General features: G+C 40.6%; 1 pseudogene; it reads right to left on the bottom strand.

Annotated features, from left to right (window-relative positions):
* Positions 1 to 5,504: 5,504 nt before the first annotated feature.
* On the bottom strand, positions 5,505 to 9,644 carry LOC149147193 (E3 ubiquitin-protein ligase SINAT2 pseudogene; annotated as a pseudogene).
* Positions 9,645 to 9,940: the final 296 nt, after the last annotated feature.

Below are 9,940 nucleotides of genomic sequence, written 5' to 3'. Positions count from 1 at the left end.
TTAACGAGCATGAACTTTGCCAAAACTGCTCGTGTGATAAGGTCAAATTCATATTTTACCATGACTAGTTTTTTCTTTTCCAGAGATAGTACTGTTTCATCAATTGCTGCAACAAACTTGTTAGAAACGGATAACATGAAGTAAAAATACTAATATTTCACTTTGAATTACGTAAAAAAGCAATCAAAAGATGTTTTTACCTCTCATTTTACCATTTCATGTGCATTTGGTTTGTTAGAGCTTTGGAGGTGCCTCTTCCCCTCGATTTTTCACCAGCTGATTTCGGGAGATTCTATGGATGATTTTCAGCGCCGTTTCCACCAGGTAGGAGCTAAACCCTAGCTCTATCTTTTCATGGTCTTATTTCTCAGTTTTATGCTTGTTTTCCTGCCCCCATGAGCCCCTGGGGTTTCACTAGGGAGCTCTGCCATCAGCGCAGGTGCCCCATTCGAAATCTGCGTTGGGGTTCTCATTTTTCAAAGGCAGTTTGTCCCCCAACGTAGGTGAGACCCTTCTCTACCTGCGTTGGGCGCAGAAAACTTCTTGGTTGCACTCTTTTTCATGAGAATTTTTCCATTTTCTTTACCGAGTCAGGGATCTTACTCCTCCTCTTGTTTGTTTTGCAGAGTTTATTGGAGCAGAATGACTCTTACGTGGCGAGAACGAGAGCATGAAGAGGAGGACATGGTTGCCCTCCATGATCCTGTTACCGTGAGCGCGTTGCGGAACTGTGGCTTGCTAAAATTCTTCCGCATATCTAGCATGAGGGCACAGATTCGTTTACTGCAGTACCTGCTTGATGCTTGGGATCCTGTTAACCAAGTGTTCCAGATTAGGGGCAAGTCCATCCCTTTGACCATAGTGGACATTTACTTCTTGACTGGGTTGTCAAGGCGGTGTGCCCCCATTTCCTTGTCCGGTTCGGCCCGAGGGAGCGATTCCGTGAAAGATTATATCCGTCAGTATTGTAGGGAAGGATCCTAGCCGAGCAGAGACGGCAAGGTTTCTATCCGTGATATCACTGACAGGTCTCTCAGGTCTATTCTGTACACGATTTGTAGGATGGACGGCAGCGCATCCCCTCATGTTTCCAACAGGTCTTATGTGCAGCACGCCCTGGAGTGTCTTCAGCCGAAATTTTTTAACTGGTGTGATGCAGTACTGGTTCAGATGAAAAACCAGTTGACAAAAGTAAAGGACAGGAAACTGAAGAACTTTGGCTTCGGTTCAGTTTTGACTGCCTTTGCTTTGGAGAAGATACCCCTGATGCAACCTCAGTATATTGTTCTCGACTTTCCATCTCCTACTGAGCCACGCATGCAGAGGTGGGTTGACCACATGTCTAGACACGCAGGTCAATCCCAGATTACTTTTACTGATGCCTTCTTTAGGTGGTTCGAGCAGCAGGATATGGCTTTTTCCGAGTATCCATATATTGGCATGGATTTCCGAGGCGATCCGGATTTGGTGCTACCGGATGGCGAGCAGTGGGGTGATCTTGGTAAATATTTTGACCTTATCACTATTTATTGTCTTTTATTTATAATGTCCTTGTGCTTTACTCTTTCAAGACTCTAATCAAACTCATGTGTGCATGCAGATGTGGGCCCCGTCCGTCCAGCAGTTCGTCCGAGAGTTCCGGCCGCTGCCCTAGCAGGGGAGGCTCCTGGGAGAGCTATTCTCCGTGACCTTGACTTGGCCGAGACTCTTGCAGCTGTGCAGGAACAGGTCGAGGGTCTTACCCTTGGGATTCCGGATGTATGGATCGACGAGTTGCCTCTACGATTGCAGCGACATACTGCTGGTGTTCCTAGACGATGGTCTCGTCTTCTGCGCATGATCGCACAGGCCGTGGCATGTTATCATGAGCATCACTAGGCTAGGGTGCCCCCCAGCCATTTTGAGTTTTGGGGTCGTGTTATCACAAAATCACTACTGAGGGCTGCAACCAAGCAAGATTTCATGTAACTCTTTCAACCTAACTTTAGATCAAAGCTTAGCCTCTTTGATCAGAGAGGGCTCTCTCACAAACTCTTGATAAAAATCATTCACTACAACAGATGGCTAACTCTTTACTTATTCATGAAAGCAAAAGCTGGTTGGATACATGTCAAACTGGTTCTCATTGGGCTATGGAGTCTCATACACTAAGTAAACAAGCAAAACATAATCATTTCATGGAAGTCAAGGCTCTTTGCATTAAGTGTCAAACATACTCCATCAAAACCACAGCTTGCCAAACACACAGGAAGTCAGAGCATAAGATTATGAATTCTGAGTGATTGTGTTACAACAAGGCTGTAAAAGAACATAAAATATAAAACACCATCCTCATATTTGACCACAATAATCCATCGAGAATCTTGAGAAGAAATCAATACTGTTTTACTATTACTGTCACAAGTCTTACAATGGCCCAAAACAACTCTGTTTTTGTATAAAATGTCCAACCCTTTCTACATCCTAATCTGATCCCTTTATAGGCAAACAAACTTATCCACCTCCAGCTTCCTCCTCCAGCATGAGGGGAGCTTCGAAGGTGGCTATTCACTATCCCTATCTAGTGCATAACTAATTTATTAATTACATCCTGGCTAAACTGAAATTACAAATGGTTTTCATTTAATCAAAATCCACAATCTTTGCTCCTCGTAGCATGATGCTTTTCTGGCTTTTGACACATGTTCTCTTGCTGCTTAGGTTAAGATAGCTGAGCTACAGATGCAATGAATACTGACTTTGGATGCTTGAAAGCGCTGATGGCTCATTAATTGACCAAAAGATGTGTTTCTATTTTAACGGTCTCTGTCTCCCATTTTCCTTCATCATTTAAATACCACGCTCCAAACTCTTTAAACCTTTAATGACAACGCATAATCACTATATGCCATATGATCTGGATGCTCCGTGGACCAAACAGGTGTACCAACCGAACATTCTGGTAACCCTACCAATACCCTAGTAGCTCGGTCATAAAGTGCCTTTGAGAAAACTTTATGAAAATAAACAAAATATTTTACTTTCCCTTCAAGACCTACACCTATCACTGTTTGAGCCGTTATGAAATCCATGTATGATCTCCCTCCTGTGTTTGAGACCTTCTTTTTAACATTCGCTGACCTCATCATCAAAATTCATTGTTTTTCCACAAAACAGCATTCTGCAGCAGTTTCGTAGCGCGCTACGAAACTGCTGTAGATGTCAAAACAGAACCTATGTATCTTGAAGCGTTTTCTGCTTAGATTCATGATCTCTTCAGACATTTGTACAGCTATTAGGAACCTAAATAGTTTTAAAAAGATGAAGCTTGCTTCTGTCATTACATATCACCGCAACCTTGATTAGCATCAAACCAATAAACAGCTTCAATACTAAACTCTGACTGTCTTGAGCTTTATTTTTTCAACAGCCACTCATTTTCTCTTGGATGAAGCATTCGGTTAAGATATAATTCCTACAGGGACTCTGCTTTTTATGCATAGAACCTAGAAGTCAACAGCTGCAATGTGGGCACTAACAACTTTATCTCTCAATGGATCCACAATAACATCACATAGTTCTACCAGCACCGAATCAAGGCCTTGAAGCACCATATCCATCCGTGCTTGTGAGACACTGTTTTTGTACAAACCATCGATAAAGGATTCCTTCATATACCAAAAGATTATTTTCATGCCTGTGAACTCGCATATTTTATCAATGGTTGCATTAATCTTTTTCTGGTGCCATCAAAAGCTGTTGAAAGTACACCCATTGGTCTGTTAGCAGTAACATGCCTTGGCTTGAGATCACAGTCGACTGAGCTTCGCCCTGCCATAACATTTCCTGAAGTTTCTTTTGTGCCCAGCGTTCTCGAATGCTATCCTTCAGCACATTCAGATGGAAAATGGCATAATGAAGAGAATTTAGGCGAACGCAAAGCTTGGATGTTGACAAGACATTGATTTGGCTAGAACGTCTATCATCAGGCAATCTGGGGTCGACCACCTTTTTCTTAGCAAATGCCTTCATACCACTTTCTTTCTTGTATCTTGTTAAAATTGGAACAGGTAGTATAAGATCTTGTTTATCCACTAGCGGACTAACAACCCTCTGAGTGTAAGATTGTAGTGCATTGTCAAGACCAATGACGAGACCATTTAGCTGCGGAACCCTCATAGGCAGTTGTAAACTGAAAAACTGATCCACTGTCTCTTCCATAATTCTGTAGACTTCAACAATAGAATTACCATGTCGATGTTGAGATAATGAAGGCTCCCATTTCTCTTGCTGAATTGTTCGTTCAATCTATTCTGAGATTCTAGCAAGTTGCACGTTTATCCACCGCATAATCAACATACCAGATATTGTTTCAACCTGGTAGGGCATCATCTGTTGTTTGTAGTTATCATACACCTGGCCATCTTGACACACAGATGAAACAAGTTTCAACAAATGCTAATCAAGGCTCTCAGCTGCTGTTAGTACAGATGCAACATCCTTTTTCCAAAATTGTTCTCTATGATTGCGCTCAGTATTGATTACACGAACCACAGCATATAAAAACTCTTCATGCAACAAAACTGCAAACTTGTGATACAACCAATACAATTCCACTGCAAACCCACCATGTGGTGACCAATCTGCAAGATCAAAATTCACAACTTCTGCACGATTCAATCCACAATTGAAACCCCCAAAAACGAGCCTCATTTTTCCCTATCTGAAAGAACTCTAACCAGAGGCGTTTCACGAGATCGAAGGACCTAAACAAAAACCCTCTGATCTGATTAACTTCCACAGAATGGAATGTACAGTGCGCACCTGAGCAACACGACGACAGCAGCGATTTTATGATACTCTCTTACCTGTAAAATATTCATCAATATCAACAATTTGCCCGAAAGACGGATTCTGGAAAACCCTGAACTAATCCTTGCAAACTATAAAAGCGCCATTCTATCTCTCCTCCAAATCCAACCTTCCTTCTGTGTTTATTCAATGCGCACTCATCTTTTAACGACATCAGTTAATATCATTCCAGCCTTTGTGCCACATCTCTATCCCAGTGTCACTAACCATGGCGGCCTTGTGGCAATCAAATCTTTATAAAACTACTTGACACTTGGCATTAATCGCTGCATTTCATAAGAGCACTTTCATGTCTTCAATATGTACATTAATAATGAACCAACGTGCTTAATAATATTCACGACATTTTCATTTATATCAGTCATTTTAAAAGCCCGTGTGCCTTGAAGAAACGACTGCAATGCATTTCTCATAAGCCAGGTAGTTACAATAGCTCCAAAACATTTTTATTTCAGAGAATAATACCAAGAAGGAGGTGCTGTGTATCCCAGTCTAAGAAAAACGTGATCCCCTGCAGAAATAAACACAATGCTGCCTATTTGTAACACTGGCACAACTTACTGAACACGCACTTCGATAATGGTGGAGGGATAATTTGAAAGTTCTACATCAACTCCAGGAAATGCGCTCCTTAACATTCCCTTTAACTGGAATCAATAGGCTGGCCCTTCCATCACCAACAGAGCTTTTGTCCATTTGCCCCCACGCCAAATTTTTCCTTCATAATCATCACCCATAAAGCACAAAAAGGCCATATACACAGGGGCTATTCTAAGCTGGAATGCTACAAAGAGAAGACAGAATTGTTGACCAAAACAGCTGAAAACCGTCAGCATTCATGTTGCATTTTCCACCTTATAAGGATTAGGTTTTACATATTGATGATTGAAGGTGCAGCCATTGTGCATGTTTACCTTGTGATCATTTCCCAAATGAGTCACAAGCGTTGGAATGTCCCCAGCAACTGAGCATTCAGAATCCACGTAAGGGCAACTGTAAGGTCTGAACATACATTGTTGTTCATGCTTTAACTTGCTACAATATGGGAATATGTCGTGACAACCAAGCTTTTGATGTCTGCAAGGAAGTTCCAAAGATTCTGCAACCTTTTCAAAAGCCAAACATCCTATATTCCCCAGTTCATATCTGCTAGTGTGGCAATGGTTATGTACCTTCAACTTGCCAGAAGTAACCGTTGCTTTGCCTCTGGCAGATACAATCACATGAAAGAACTAATACACGAACAACCTTGTAAACCTTGATATCTTCAATCTCATCTGAAAAATCTGACATTAGACCTTTTAAGCAGATCAACCTCATCTACAGCAGTTGTAGCCAGTGTACAATAGGCATGCTATGATTCGGGCCTCCACTGAAAACTCGAACAAATCCCCAGTTTCGTAGCACGCTACGAAACCACTCAAACAGGTAGCGCTGCGAAACTGCTAAAAATAATTCAGGCGCTGCGAAAACACCCACTCTTTAAGCCAGGCTAAAAATTTTTGACTACAGCATTTTCAGTGATAACAGTGGCTCCACTTGGGATAGTGTGCCCTTGTGGTGCACTAAGAACATGCAGCTCCAGTGCCTTATCCATTTTTGACAAACTAAAATTTGCTTGACAAGCATGACTGTAGGAGAAAGAAAACTATATCTACTGAGAAAGAAAAATGCTCAGTTAACCTTGAGCTTATTTGCATTTACCTCTACCTACCTACCCTAACCATTTCAACTTCTTCAGCTCAATCAATGTGAAATTTCCAATGCAGCCAATCATTTGTCTTATCTGCTATTTGATTTCTTTGACTGTATCGGAGTTCAGAGCTAATATGATAGTCTGATGACCACTGCCACTGAATTTGCCTCTGATCTTCTTCGAAAAACTGAAATACTAGAGAGTAAAACTCTTCCATGTAATCAGCTACAGGATCCCAGAATACATGATCAGCTTGGTTTTCGTTGTAACTTTCCAGCTGTGCAAACTGATCTTCAACCACAGTGTTCAGTTCCTCCATCGTGAAAGAGAAAGGAACCAGCATAGTCTCCTTGTGTTCTGTCATAGAAAGCTGCTGAAAATAATGATCATGATAACACTCTTCATTTTCAGGCCCCTGATTCTCAACCACACAAGACTCCTCTGATGTACTATCCACTTTTCTATTTGACAAGCTATCCAGTTGCTTTTCTGAATCATTCCAACAAACAATGGAATTTTCCTCACTATTATGATTATTATTTGGGGTAAGCTGCTGCAAGGAATTACAAAATTGAGCAAGCTTTTCCTCTGCCTGAGGGTCATAAAAAATTTCCTCCAATATTTCTTCTTGCTGAGTGCAATCAATTTCATCTCCATCATGATCTGAAACCTGACAAATCTGCTGCATCTCTACATCAATATCTAAGGATAAAACATGGTTTTCACAGGTAAACTCTTGCTGCTCTTCATGCTGTGCTTCATGGAATGTTATACCTTCTCCTTGGTGCTGAACAACATTGTTATGAAGAGCCTCTAAAATTTCTTCATCTGTAAATTCATCATCACCATAACAATCCTCCAAGTACTGAATAAGATTTAAAGAATGCCTACAGCAATCTTTGAGCAGCAACAAAGAAGGATAATATTCTTTATACATTTCACAGAACACATCATGGAAATCAGCAAGAGAAGATAATAAACCATTTTCCAAACTTTTATACCAAGACCATGCTTCTCCTTCTAAAGTGGCCATAAACATCCTCATGAGACAATCTTCAGGGAAATGAACCTTAAGACTGCGTACATGCATGTGAAACCTAACCAAATGGAGAGCAGCATCATCCTTCTTTTCATCTTTGAATATTGGAAGATCATCTAACCAATCAACCTTTGGCATAGGATTTGGAAAACCAGGAATATGAGACCGATTCATAGGAGCATACCTGGCACTCATTCTTGCAGTGGAATCCATCTTGAAACTTCATCAAGCTACTGATCTTCTAGCAGTGGAGTCACCTTCTAATTTATTCTTTGATGTGTGGAGTCGCCAAGGTAGTTTTGCAGCCTTAAAAATCATTTGAACTCCTGCTACCTTCAGAAATTCAATCTTAAGCTCCCGGCAGACGCACCAAAATGTTATCACAAAATCACTACTGAGGGCTGCAACCAAGCAAGATTTCATGTAACTCTTTCAACCTAACTTTAGATCAAAGCTTAGCCTCTTTGATTAGAGAGGGCTCTCTCACAAACTCTTGATAAAAATCATTCACTACAACAGATGGCTAACTCTTTACTTATTCATGAAAGCAAAAGCTGGTTGGATACATGTCAAACTGGTTCTCATTGGGCTATGGAGTCTCATACACTAAGTAAACAAGCAAAACATAATCATTTCATGGAAGTCAAGGCTCTTTGCATTAAGTGTCAAACATACTCCATCAAAACCACAACTTGCCAAACACACAAGAAGTCAGAGCATAAGATTATGAATTCTGAGTGATTGTGTTACAACAAGGCTGTAAAAGAACATAAAATATAAAACACCATCCTCATATTTGACCACAATAATCCATCGAGAATCTTGAGAAGAAATCAATACTGTTTTACTATTACTGTCACAAGTCTTACAATGGCCCAAAACAACTCTGTTTTTGTATAAAATGTCCAACCCTTTCTACATCCTAATCTGATCCCTTTATAGGCAAACAAACTTATCCACCTCCAGCTTCCTCCTCCAGCATGAGGGGAGCTTCGAAGGTGGCTATTCACTATCCCTATCTAGTGCATAACTAATTTATTAATTACATCCTGGCTAAACTGAAATTACAAATGGTTTTCATTTAATCAAAATCCACAATCTTTGCTCCTCGTAGCATGATGCTTTTCTGGCTTTTGACACATGTTCTCTTGCTGCTTGGGTTAAGATAGCTGAGCTACAGATGCAATGAATACTGACTTTGGATGCTTGAAAGCGCTGATGGCTCATTAATTGACCAAAAGATGTGTTTCTATTTTAACGGTCTCTGTCTCCCATTTTCCTTCATCATTTAAATACCACGCTCCAAACTCTTTAAACCTTTAATGACAATGCATAATCACTATATGCCATATGATCTGGATGCTCCGTGGACCAAACAGGTGTACCAACCGAACATTCTGGTAACCCTACCAATACCCTAGTAGCTCGGTCATAAAGTGCCTTTGAGAAAACTTTATGAAAATAAACAAAATATTTTACTTTCCCTTCAAGACCTACACCTATCACTGTTTGAGCCATTATGAAATCCATGTATGATCTCCCTCCTGTGTTTGAGACCTTCTTTTTAACATTCGCTGACCTCATCATCAAAATTCATTGTTTTTCCACAAAACAGCATTCTACAGCAGTTTCGTAGCGCGCTACGAAACTGCTGTAGATGTCAAAACAGAACCTATGTATCTTGAAGCGTTTTCTGCTTAGATTCATGATCTCTTCAGACATTTGTACAGCTGTTAGGAACCTAAATAGTTTTAAAAAGATGAAGCTTGCTTCTGTCATTACATATCACCGCAACCTTGATTAGCATCAAACCAATAAACAGCTTCAATACTAAACTCTGACTGTCTTGAGCTTTATTTTTTCAACAGCCACTCATTTTCTCTTGGATGAAGCATTCGGTTAAGATATAATTCCTACAGGGACTCTGCTTTTTATGCATAGAACCTAGAAGTCAACAGCTGCAATGTGGGCACTAACAACTTTATCTCTCAATGGATCCACAATAACATCACATAGTTCTACCAGCACCGAATCAAGGCCTTGAAGCACCATATCCATCCGTGCTTGTGAGACACTGTTTTTGTACAAACCATCGATAAAGGATTCCTTCATATACCAAAAGATTATTTTCATGCCTGTGAACTCGCATATTTTATCAATGGTTGCATTAATCTTTTTCTGGTGCCATCAAAAGCTGTTGAAAGTACACCCATTGGTCTGTTAGCAGTAACATGCCTTGGCTTGAGATCACAGTCGACTGAGCTTCGCCCTGCCATAACATTTCCTGAAGTTTCTTTTGTGCCCAGCGTTCTCGAATGCTATCCTTCAGCACATTCAGATGGAAAATGGCATAA

This window comes from Pinus tabuliformis, chromosome 9 (assembly GCF_031772625.1).
Source record: "Pinus tabuliformis cultivar Carrire ecotype Pingquan chromosome 9, CPIR1, whole genome shotgun sequence".
Taxonomy (NCBI): Eukaryota; Viridiplantae; Streptophyta; class Pinopsida; order Pinales; family Pinaceae; genus Pinus; species Pinus tabuliformis.
The sequence above is the reverse complement of the archived record's forward strand: the minus strand, read 5'-3'. Positions and strand labels throughout refer to the sequence as shown.